At 35.8% G+C, this 13,461-nt stretch overlaps 1 protein-coding gene across 6 annotated transcripts in view; it reads left to right on the forward strand.

The window, feature by feature from the left end:
- The window catches only part of NBEA (neurobeachin), a 687,041-nt gene that overhangs the window by 16,327 nt on the left and 657,253 nt on the right, over window positions 1-13,461 (forward strand). The gene's annotated exons all lie outside the window — the stretch shown is intronic.

Genomic DNA, 13,461 nt, shown 5'->3' on the forward strand with positions numbered 1-13,461 from the left:
AACTATGACTCATTGTAAGCTTGTCTTTTCATATATTTACTACTTGTTTTCAAGTGCCATTTCTTTTTGCTTATCTGTAGCTATACTATCCAGTATAGAAGCCACCATTTTGGGACTATTGAGCACTTCTTAAAATGTGGCTAGTAAGAATATAGATGTGCTTTAAGTATAAAATACACACCGATTTTTTTTTTTTAAAGATTTTATTTATTTATTTGACAGATAGAAATCACAAGTAGGGAGAGAGGCAGGCAGAGAGAGAGAGAGGAGGAAGCAGGCTCCCTGCCAAGCAGAGAGCCCGATGCGGGGCTCGATCCCAGGACCCTGGGATCATGACCTGAGCGAAAGGCAGAGGCTTTAACCCACTGAGCCACCCACGCACCCCTACACACCGATTTTTAAAGGCTTAGTTTGGGAAAAAAATATATAAACTCTCATTATTAATTTTTATATTGGTTACATGTTGAAATGAAAGTTTTAGTTATATTGCCTTTTGGGTTATTTTATTATAAATAAGTTATATATATAAATATACATATATTTATATAAATATGTTAACCTCACCTGTTTAATTTTACTTGTTATAATGTGACTATTAGATAATTTTTAAATTATATATGTGGCTGACATTTTTTTTTATTTTTTTGTCTATAGCTAAATTAAATACTGGGTTTACAACTAACTCAGTAATTAGGTCTTATAGGTCTTGTATTGAAAACTTTGGGAAGTAAATTATACTTTGCATGATTTTCTAAACTCTCATGTAAGTTACTTACCCTTTATCTTTGGAGAAAAAAAGATTCACGCTTAACACTGCTATTAGAGTATGTTCATCAGTAAGAAGGAGATGATAGATTCACATTTTTAAGCTGTCATTGAGGGAAGGGATATGAGAAGAGATTCCTGATGCCTGGTGATGGGTCTGATACACTGTAAGCACTCAATGAATATTAATTAAAAAAATGTTTAGGTTGAGATTTGAAAAGGTAGTTGATGATAGGGTATATGACACCTATATTTTATTGAGTAAAGCTGTAGCTTAAATATACCTGTGTAAATTTGCGCCCTTTGGAGAGAGAAGGTGAGTTTGGTTTTCCTTGCCTACCTACTGTCTTGAGGGGAAGGAGCTAGATCCTTCTGGGCATTTGTAGTTCATGAATAAAAGAGAAGGTGGAGGAAGAGATGAAAGGAACAGAACTGAGGGTGTTGGAAGTTATTTTGAAATTTTTCAGTCTCATAAAAACAGAATTCTAAAAATTACAATATTTTATCAAAGTAGAGTTAATGGTTTTCTGAAACGGAGAGGAAAATTCAAGCTGGCTTGAGACAGTTCAGTATCAGGATCACCACAAATAAGTCGTCTTCTTTAACTGGCTTGGTGTTAGTACTATTTGAACTTTTCTTCCTCTGGGGAAATTCTGTTCCCTCCCACCACTGAAAGGATGCTGGTTTTTCCTTTCTGCACATCAAATTATAGTTTTTCATTTACCGGCGTTTCAGAATTGAAAGAATGTTCCAAAAAACCACCCCCAAAACTGTTAGAAGCTAGGTCAAGTATCAGTATATGTAATAATGCACCAACTATTTATAAGGTAGCATATTTACTTGTCTTGATTTTTAAGAGTTGGAGATTTAATGATTCATCTTTACCAAAGTGTGACTTTTCACAATGTAGTTTTCTTTGGAGTATCTGTACCTATGAATAAAATATGCTAAGTTGTGAATTTTTTCCCTAGCTGTTAATCTGTTCATATTCACATGCTTGTTTCATTGCTATTATTGTTGAAGTCCTCCACCTGGCAGACAGCAGGCCCTAACTGGGTGGGATTTAGGTTCAATCTTTTAACCATTGACTATACTAAGGTTAGATTCAAATGGAAATATAACCCATTTTCTTAGTCTCATTAGTATCACACAGAGACTGAGTGAACTAAGTGGTCACAGTTCAGCAGATTGCCTGAATGGTCATGGAATTGTTTTTAACTATTAACATTTTCTCATCTGGGCTTTAGGATCAAGAACATTCATTTTTAGAATAATTGATTTATTTTTGGGATGGTTTGAGTAGCTGTAGAAGAAGCATTTTTCTCTGTGAAAATACTATTTAGCTACTTCTTTAGGAATTATGTTGAGCAAATATATGTTAGTCAAATTTGCTGATTTTTAAAATTAATTATATTGGGCTTTTTTAATTCTAGAGATAACATTCAACCTGATTAGTGATTGCACTCTGAAAGGTAAACTAATGTATTTTAGTTACTGCATGACAAACTGTCATTCAGAATGACAGCTGAACCCACTTACATTGAAAAATTATGCTGCCAAACTCTGAAATAAATTGAAGATGACTTGCTTAGAAAATATGGGATATAGACATTTACAACATACATTACAGTTCCAGAGAGAGAGTGGTTGAGGTTTTGGATCAATATGATAGTGTATTTCGTATCTTAGAGCCTTAATTTATTATCTTTGTATGTAAGAGGAGTAAAGATCTATTAATGGGGAGGTAGTTTATGAGAATACAATTTAATAGTTAGATGTATCATATTTGTGATATATGTTGCTACTTGTTAAAAAGGGACTCTGTTAATGAAGTTTATTCCTGCAGAAAAACCAGAGATCTTATAAATGCTTTGCTTTGTATTATGATACTCAGTAATGTTTAATATATACTGTTATTGAATTATAGCATTCTATAGTTGACTTTATTTTCTAATTGATTGAATTATTCAAGTTAGAGTACAATATTTAATTTGTAGGTTATCTAGTTCTTTTGTTCTTTTGTTTGCCCTTCCTCCCTTCCCTATTTAAATATTGGTCTATGGTATCTGACTGTATATACTCATTTTTAGCCTAGCCTCCATCTCTGACTGTGTATCCATTTTGTTCAAACAAATATTTATTGAATACTCACTGTATGTAATGCTAGGCACTGAGGATTCAGTAATCAAGACAAGACCCTAGGGGCGCCTGGGTGGCTCAGTGGATTAAGCCGCTGCCTTCGGCTCAGGTCATGATCTCAGGGTCCTGGAATCGAGCCCCGCATCGGGCTCTGCTTAGCGGGGAGCCTGCTTCCTCCTCTCTCTCTGCTTGCCTCTCTGCCTACTTGTGACCTCTCTCTCTGTCAAATAAATAAATAAAATCTTTAAAAAAAAAAAAAAAGGCAAGACCCTACCCTGGAGTTTTTCATACTGTAGCAGGTGATAAATACAGGCAATTAAATGTCTAAATTCCTATAATAGAAATAAATGAGGGTATAGGTTAACACACTGAAGAGAGTAACTTACTGATGAAGTCAGGGGAGGGCTTCATACAAGTGGTGGTGCATGAGCTGAGGTTTGAAATATGGCTAGGTCTGTCTAGAGCTGTGTAGTCTTTTGGTAGCCACCAGCCACATGTGGTTAGTGACCACAAGAAATGCTCTGAAAGCATAAAATGCACACTTGATTTTGAAGACTTGGTATAAAAAATGTAAAATTAGTAATTGAAAAATATTTGTTACATGTTGAAATGTTACTTTAGATATATTGGGTTAAATAAATGTAATTTAATTTCTCATGTTTACATTTTCTTATAATAGGGTCGATAAAATTTAAAACTACGTATGTGGCTTACATTTTTACTGGGCAGCCCTAGTTTAAAGGGGGAACGTCTCAAAAATAAATGAACCATTGGAAATATAGAAATAAACTAATATGCTAGTATGTTTTCTTTCTTTATATGTATGTATATATATATATAGGTGTCTGTGTATACCTATATAACATATACTTGTACTTACAGATGCATATCTATAATCTTATATTGTTTGAGCCACTCATATTTTGGGTATTCCTGTTATGTGTCAGTAAACCTCCTCCTAACTAATGCATTGACTTAACAGCAACAATTTAAAAACCACGTATCATTGAGGAAAAACTTGTTCTACCTGCTCTGGTAAAAATTGCCTAAATAATTCATGGAGAGCAATATGGCAACAAATTAAAATGCATTTTATTGTCAGCAAATACTTTGGAAGCCAAATTGTAAACATTGCTTCAGAGTTGAAGAAACAATTACAATAAAATGTAGGAATTTGTTTTGTAGGAGTTGGATGAAAGTACTGTTACTTTTAATGTGTTTTGCCAGATATTTGCTTATATTATTTGCTAGACTGTTTCTTAATAAAATAAATGACTGCTTTTTGTGAATTAGTATTTTAAAATATATGTGAAAATATACTTTCTGGAAATCATGTTTGTCCTATTTACCAAAATCAGAAATCAAGAAGTAATCTTACTTTTACCTGGAAAATAGGATATACAGTTTGTTATTTACTTGATTTATCAGAATCAGGGTTGCCTATTGTATTTAGACTGCTAATTTTAGTATTAATTATCAGGACTTCAAAGATTATCTGGTTTTCAGCTATGGAAACCTAGGCACAGGGAAGTTACTGATCTAATCTGGGCTTCACAGTTTTTAAATTGCCATACCTTAGGACTAGATTTCAGGTCCCTGAATTTCTAGACTAGCAGTTACTCCTTCTATTTTTTTTTTTTTTTAAGATTTTATTTATTTATTTGACAGACAGAGATCACAGGTAGGCAGAGAGGCAGGCAGAGAGAGAGGAAAGGAAGCAGGCTCCCCGCTGAGCAGAGAGCTCTATGCGGGGCTCGATCCCAGGACTCTGGGATCATGACCTGAGCTGAAGGCAGAGGCTTTAACCCACTGAGCCACCCAGGCGCCCCTACTCCTTCTATTATATTCAACTTGAGGTTGTTGGATTTGGCTGGTGTATTAGTTTGCTAGAGCTGCTGTAACAAATGCCACAAAGTGGATAGCTTGAACAACAGAAATTTATTTTCTTACATCCTTGTGAAGGAATAGCCAGGGGAAGAGCATTGTCTAGTTTACCAGGTGATTAGTTGGCAAACACTTGATACCCTCTAGATCAAATTAATACTGGAACAAAATTGGGACCAACAGGTGCTAGAAATCGTAGACTGGCAAAGAAACTGTTTGAGTGGCTTCATGGTGATTCACAGCAGTGTCCAGAGTAGAGAACCCATCATGGCAGTGTTCTAGGGCTGACTTGGCTAAAGCCTAGCACTGTCAATTTGGGTAATTGTCTAGTTTTTGAGAGTTGGTGATATGTCTTGTGGTCTTTCATTATAATTTTAGAATATACTTCAGCAACATTTTTGGATGCTTTTAACCTTGAAGGAGGAGATTAATCTAAATATTTTTATTTCTTGGGGGTGGTTGGGACCTAAATTTGCCCATCTCTAGGTAAAGTGTAGTCAAATCTGGGATAGAATGGGATTGGAAAGATGATTCATTTCTTTAAGGACTTCAAATTCTAAACAGAGAGACCCATGTATAAATTAAAAAAATAGTAAGTAATGTGATCAGGCCTTTGTGGTTTTTTTTTTTTTTTTTAAGATTTTATTTATTTGACAGAGAGAAATCACAAGAGAGGCAGGCAGAGAGAGAGGAAGGGAAGCAGGCTCTCCGCTGAGCAGAGAGCCCGATGCGGGACTCGATCCCAGGACCCTGAGATCATGACCTGAGCCGAAGGCAGCGGCTCAACCCACTGAGCCACCCAGGCGCCCCTGTGGTTTGACTAAATCAGAATTCAGATCCTGGGGTTCTTTTATTTCTCCTATGATCTTGACTCAAAATGTGTCTTAGAATATAAATCATAGAAGAGAAAGTGACAAAGTATTTGCAGAAGTCAGGAAAAATTTTAAGGTGGAGGGTCCTTTTGAGATTGGCTTTGAAGGGTGAGCAGATAGAGTGGAGTGAGAGCATTCTCCATCTGGAAATTTGAATCAGCATAGTATGTTTAAAGTAGTACCTTCTTTCTAGGAGTGTTTTTCTCTCCTTGCAAATTACTACCTATCCTTTAGAACTTAGCTTAATCTTCCGTGTCTACTGGATTCTTCTCTGACTCAGTTAATTCAGTAACTCCATGACATAGGCACTTCTGTACCCTTTTTACACATGAGATAAGTGAAGCTGGGTGAATTTGAAGCTAAGGCCTTTGGGCAATGTGGAGGAAGAAGTTTTGGCAAGAGAGTGACAAGAGCAAAGCAATCCATACATTTCCTGTAAATTGATTTGGTGAGATAGACTAGCGTTGTCTTACTCTTTCAGAATTTCTTGTGTTTCTCTCCTGAAACAACAGGGTCGGTCAGAGAGGACGATTTGTTCAGTGGGGAAGTGTATATAAATAGTCAGTGTTTCTTCTAGCTCCATTGTGTACCTGCTCATTTTAGGCCTTTTATACCTATGAGCTGATGTATCTGACTATATTTAGATTTATGAATTAATGTGTAAATGCTATTTGAGTCAAGTCTGTTTTTGTATCCTGGTTTTCTGTAAAGAGCTTGGCCTTTGTGGTATGACTAATCTGAATTCAAATCCTGACTCTGCCTTTTCTTTACTTTGTGACCTTGAGCCAAGTATTGTATCTCTCTGAGCTTCTGTTTCTCCTTTTCTTTATGTTTGTAACTACACTGCATATGTGTGTGTGTATATGAAAATCCATAAATATGAAATGAAATAGGTTATTTTCCTTCTTATTCCTTTCAAGTGGGAACTGTGTATATGAATTCTATATATGACAGATCATTATATTATTAACAGTTTCTGCTTCTGTACCAAATGTTTATTTAATACGTTGCTATGGAAAATGTGGCCCCCAAAACAAGCTTGAGTATTTGTGAAATGTTTCTTGGTCTAAGAGGATAAGGAGCTTGTGCCAGAATATAAATCAACTTTGTAGGCACATTGTTTATTTCAAATAATTCTTTCTTTTTCCATAACAAAGCTTTCTTTTGAAAGAAGCTGAACATTGATTCATGTTCTGATTCAGTCTCTTCATTCATGGCTGGTACTCTGAGTAGCATGAATGGAGAGCACTTTTGGGTGTTATATTTTGAATAAAGTTTAGTTATGTTGTTATTCTTTTCTCGCTTGTGAAAAAGGTTTGCTATTGTTAGTGAAAAGATTATTGATTTTCGACTTAGAGTCTAATCTTTTTTTTTTTAAGATTTATTTATTTATTTAGTAAATCTCTCTAGAGAGAGAGATCACAAGTAGGCAGAGAGGCAGGCAGAGAGAGAGGAGGAAGCAGGCTCCCCACTGAGCAGAGAGCCCTACTTGGGGCTCTATCCCAGGACCCTGAGACCATGACCCAAGCTGAAGGCAGAGGCTCAACCCACTGAGCCACCCAGGTGCCCCTTGTTACTGACTAGTTGGGCAATTCATGTAAGTGTCCTAGACTTTATTTTACCTAGCTGAAAATAAAAATTGAGTTAGATAATGTTTGTGGTCCTCTCAGCCTTAAGCATGCTAATAATCCATGATCTTTCAGTTTTTTTTTTCTTTTAGAATCAGAACATAAGACTGATATTGTAGGAAATAAAATACACTGAGATAGAAACATGCTTTAGGAAGTTTTTTTTCCTCCCCGAAACCAGTATTTTTATTAAACTCCTGTCAACTGTATGCCAAAAAGTTGGTCTTAAAGATAAAATGATAATAAAACTATTTTTTGTTCATAAGTAGTAATATCCTGGAGGAGATAGACAAATAAATATATAGTATAATAGATAATGTGTTAGTGATCTGTACCCAAAATGTTAAAATAGGAGTCAAACACTTTCTATAAAGATCCAGGCATTTTAGGCTTTGTGGGCCATATTGTGTCTGTTGCAGCTACTCAGCTTGTTGTAGTGGAAAGTCAGCATCATTAATTCTCTGACCTCAGCTAGGTGTCCTGTGATTCAATTCAATTCTGACACTAACAACTCAGAGTTAGTACAAACAATATAAACTAAGGACTTGGTCCCACAAGTCTCCATTTCAGATGCTAGCTACAAGTGGGGCTACCGACATTTCTGCCTGGCTGAGTACATCCCCACCCTCAAGTTCAGTAATTTGCTAGAATGACTCACAGACTCAGGGGAGCACCATACTTACAATTAGTTTCATAACAACTCAGGAATAGCAAGATGGAAGAGATGTAGAGGGCAAGGTGTTAGAGATGGGGAGTGGGTGCACAGAGCTTCTCTCCCCTTTCTCAGCACCTTTTCAGCACATCGTGTGTTCATCAACCTGGAAGCTTCCTGAATCTCATTGTTCAGGAGTTTTTATGGAGTCTTCATTATATAGGCATGATTGATTTAATTATTGACCACATAATTGAACTCAGTCTCTAGCTCTCTAGTCACATGCTTGGTCTTTTACGGCCAGCCCCTCTTTTAAAACTATCTAGGGACTGACTATGAGTCACCTTGTTAGCATAACCTTAGGTATAATAAAAAGGAACTAATAATGGATGACAAAAGACACCTATGAAATGCCAAGGGTTTTGAAGGTATGTCCCAGAAACGGGGGGCAAAGACCAAATACATATTTTTAATTATACTGTAGTCAACCTTAAACAATATGTCCATGAACAAACCTGGCTCTGTGTTTCAATAAAGTCTTAATTATAATAAAGCAGCAAGCTAGAATTGATCTGGTGGCAATAGTTTGTAGACCCTTGCTCTAGGAAAATGGGAATGACTTCTCCAAGAAAATGGCATTTGAACTGTATTTTCTCTTTCTTCAAAATTTTTTTGTTCATGTTACACTAATTTTATAGAATTTCTAAAAAAGATCTTATATATTTATTTGAGAGAGAGAAAGAAAACACAAGTGGAGGGAACAGAGGGGACGGAAGAAAGAACCTGAACCAGACTCCATACTAGGCATGAGCAGAAACCAAGAGTCGGATGCTTAACTGACTGAGCAACCCACAGCACCCCTAATTTGTAGTAAAAATTATACATTAGGGGCACCTGGGTGGCTCAGTGGGTTAAAGCCTCTGCCTTCAGCTTAGGTCATGATCTCAGGGTCTTGGGATCGAGCCCCAAGTCAGGCTCTCTGCTCAGCGGGGAGCCTGCTTCCTCCTCTCTCTGCCTACTTGTGATTTATCAAATAAATAAAATAAAAAAATATATACGTTACAACATTAGTGATATAATTTTAGTGAAAAGTTCAGTACTACAGTGGTACTACCCATAGAGAAATTCTTGTTTGAGGATGCTTGGTGAGTGTCCAAGGAAATTTTTCCACACATGTATCCTGATTACTACTGTGTTTTAGTATTCTTTGAGGAAGACTTCAGTTGTCAGACATTAATTCCTTTTCACTCCTATAATTAAGAAGGCTTGAATATTATCTACCAGATAACAACTGGTAGGTAGGTGTTATTCTGCTGAGTGACCATGATTTTTATCGTATTCCTTGATTAGTAATATTTTCTCTAATCTGTTGTCATTAGGATGTTGTTTCCCATCTATTTTATGTTGAATCCCACTTTTTTGTTTTTTTAATAAAAGGAATTAGAGACTTGCATTTGAGTTTTATCCCTTTGACTAAGGGAGGCTGTGTGAGTTCTACATTATGAGAGCTGTGCAACAGGAGAATAGAAATTTGGCATTTACTGCTGTATAATGGAGATTAAGACATGAACATTTAAGAACTTTTGGTTTTTGCCTCTTTTTTTTCTTTCTTCCAGAGTATAAATCATATACTTTGGTTGCATGAAGGTTTCACATGGAAATAATGATCATGCTGATAATTTATCAATTTATCTTGTTAATTTTATGTCTCAGTATGTCTGAAGTTTCAAATGTGCATAAAGATAAGCATTTGGAAGGCCTCTAAACAAGGAATATTGGAAATGGGCTATAACTGACTGTTTTAACAGGGATGGCAAGGGGAGGGTTTGGGTTTACTATTATCCAGGTGTTTGGGTGATGCGCCCACAACCTTAGGGTAGGGAGTGAAGAGAATTGTCCCTAGAAATTATGATGAAAATGAGGGTAATGGGAAAAAAATCTAATATTTTTGGGATAAAATAAAAGCAAAGTTCAGAAGAACCAATGTGAAGCTCATTTATTTTTGTGAGTAACCACAGATGATTTACCAGGATCATCCTTAAACTGAAGGGGCAGTTCCTTAAGTATGTTTATGTATATGGGCCACAGCAATAGTCTATCAATCGGTAACACATGAATAGCTTACACACTTGCCCTTTCAACTGAAATATTTTTTAAAAATTGAATACCTAGGGCGCCTGGGTGGCTCAGTGGGTTAAGCTGCTGCCTTCAGCTCAGGTCATGATCTCGGGGTCCTGGGATCGAGTCCCACATCGGGCTCTCTGCTCAGCGGAGAGCCTGCTTCCCTTCCTCTCTCTCTGCCTGCCTCTCTTGTGATTTCTCTCTGTCAAATAAATAAATCTTAAAAAAAAAAAATTGAGTACCTATTAAATATTGTTGGTATTGAATTAGGCTTATATGGAGTTAATAATAGAATAATAATAATAGTAATTTTTATCCAGTACTTTATGCAGAAGGCTAAGCATAATAATCCTGTGAGATGAAATTCCTGTTATCTGCAATTTATATATGAGGAAACAAGATTAAGTAATTTATCTTAGGTCATGCACGTAGAGTTGGCTCCTGATGCCCAGTCCTTTAAACAGTTTTTCTTTCCTAGTAGATGTAAATTTCTTAAGTCTTATAATTGAAATACAAAGAATTAATGGAATTTCTGAGGAGGGGTGGATAATATCTTTGGGGAGTGGAGCCTCAGGGTAAGCTTCATAAAGGAGAGACACGCAAGGTGAAATGAAAATATAAGGTGAGTCTTGGGTAACAAGGGCACAGAATATTAGGTCACAACATGGAAAGTTATCTGAGACATAAAGTTGATCTATTTGTTCATTGTGGCCTTTTGCGAACTCTTCATGCTGCTTTTTTCTCTGGAGAAAATATTTGGATTTTTGAGGCTTTGCAGTTGTGGTATTTTACTTTTAGGGAACTTCTTTACTTCTGCTCTACTTGTTTGTATGCCTGTCATTATGTATTTAAGCATAAATATGAATGGATGTAGATTATATTTGATTATCTTAAGCAGAATAGGTGCTAATATTAACTGCTACTTTAAAGGAACTATAATCCATCTTGATAACTGGGAGGCATTTACCTTTCCAGACCAAGGTTCATGAAGTTCAGGATTTCCTGTGCTTGTCATCCTACCACTTAGATTCTACTGTTTGCATTTTCTATAACTTGTTTTATCACATATGTATCTATCCATCAATCCATCTTGGCTTTTTTTTTTTTTTTTCTGGTTGTTGGTTTTTTTATATACATTTCAAATTAGGTTGTAGCCGTACATATCTATCTATTAAATCAGTTGTGGTCTCCCTATACACTCCCTTCCCCAAATTACATATGATGAAAACATCAATCTTAAGTATAATATTTAATGAGGTTTTTTTTTTTTTTTTTTTTTTTATTTGACAGAGAGAAATCACAACTAGGCAGAGAGGCAGGCAGAGAGAGAAGAAAGGAAGCAGGCTCCCTGCGGAGCAGAGAACCCGATGTGGGGCTCGATCCCTGGACCCTGAGATCATGACCTGAGCCGAAGGCAGAGGCTTTAACCCACTGAGCCACCCAGGCGCCCCTATTTAATGAGTTTTGACAAATGCTTATATGTGGATAACCCACACCCCTATCAAGATAAAGAATATTATGGTCATCTCAGAAAGTTCGGCCTCTTCCCTACCAGTTAATCTCTACCCCATATCCCTGAGGCATCTACTCTTGAGTTTTTTTCCCACCACAGATTGCTGTCATAGAATTCGTTTAAATGGGATCTGACAATATGAATGAACCATTCTTATTAAAGCTTCTTCATTAAACATAGTACTTTTGCATTTTTTCATGTTGTTTCTCAGCAGTTTGTTACTTTTAATTGCTGAGACTGTCATGTAAATATACCATCCTTTATCCATTCTTGTGTTGTTGGAACTCTGGACTGTTTCCAGTTTGGGACCATTATGGATAAAGCTTCCTTGAACATTATTATCCAAGTCATTTGGGGATTTGCAGTTTATTTACTTAGGGTAAATAGTTAAGAATGTAATTGCTGGATCAGAGAGATGGTGTGTATTTGGTTTAACAAGAACCTGCTAGACCTTTTTCCAAATGGTTGAAATCTTTTGTACTTCCAACACTATGTGAGAGTGCTCTTACCAGCATTTTATGTGGTAAGTACTTTTAGTGATTCTCATGGATGTATATTATTTCATTGTGGTTTTAATTTGAACTTCTGTGGTAGCTAATGATGGTTAACTTTTTTTTTTTTTTTGGTTTTTTCATTTTATTTATTTTTTCAGTGTAACAGTATTCATTCTTTTTGCATGGTTAACATTTTTTCATGGTGATTTGTACTTAGTTTTTTGAAGTGCCATTCAAATCTTTTGCCATTTTTAAATTAAAAAAATATTAGGAGTTCTTTATTCTAGATACCATTCCTTTGTCAGATTTGTTTTTTGAAAAATTTTCAGTCTTTGAATTTCTTTTATCTGTAACTGTCTTCATGAACAAAGACTTTTTAATTTTGATTAAATCTAATTCATCAACTTTTTTTTATGGTTTTTGTTTTCCTGTCCTTAAGAAAATTTTGTGCTCACTACAGATGATGCACATACTCTTTCGTGTTTTCTTTTAGAAGCTTTGTAGTTTTAATTCTTTTGTTTAATCTGTAATCTATATAAAATTAATTCTTGTTTGTGATATGAGTTATGGATTCAGGTTTTATATCTTCCCCATATTGATCATCCATTTGTTTCATTGTTTCTTGTAGAAAAGACTTACTTTTCTCTGTTGGATTGTTGTAGCACCTTTGTAGAAAATTGAATGATGTGGGGGCGCCTGGGTGGCTCAGTGGTTTAAGCCACTGCCTTCGGCTCAGGTCATGATCTCAGGGTCCTGGGATCGAGTCCCGCATCGGGCTCTCTGCTTGGCAGGGAGCCTGCTTCCCTCTCACTCTTTCTGCCTGCCTCTCTGCCTACTTGTGATCTCTCTCTGTCAAATAAATAAATAAAATAAAATAAAAAGAAAGAAAATTGAATGATGTGTAAGTGTGATTCTTTCTTGTCAGTGATCTATTTGTCAGTCTATGCCAGTACTATGATATTTTGATTACCAGAGCTTTACGATAAATTTTGAAATGGGTGGTTTGTACATTCTCTACTTTTCTTTTTCCAAGATAGCTTTGAATTAACTTTGCTAATTTTTTCTTTTTCCAAGATGTTTTTGCTGTTGTTGTGGTTTCACTTACATAAACTTTTTAGAACCCATTGTCAGTCTGCAGGGGAGACCTGGAGAATGTATTACACATAGGTCTGCAGGAATGTATAGCTTTATTTGGTGGGTTGGGGAGAGTTGACTTCTTAAAAATACTGAGTTTCCCGATTCATTAACATGGTGTATCTTTTATTTGCTTGGGTCTTTTAAAAATTTCTCCCAGCAGGGTTTTATAGTTCATAATTTAGTGGCATTATACATTTTTGTTACATCTATTTTAAGTGATTTATTGATGTTACATGCTATTATAAATAGAATTTTA

The sequence above is a fragment of the Meles meles genome, chromosome 14 (genome assembly GCF_922984935.1).
Source record: "Meles meles chromosome 14, mMelMel3.1 paternal haplotype, whole genome shotgun sequence".
Classification (NCBI taxonomy): domain Eukaryota; kingdom Metazoa; phylum Chordata; class Mammalia; order Carnivora; family Mustelidae; genus Meles; species Meles meles.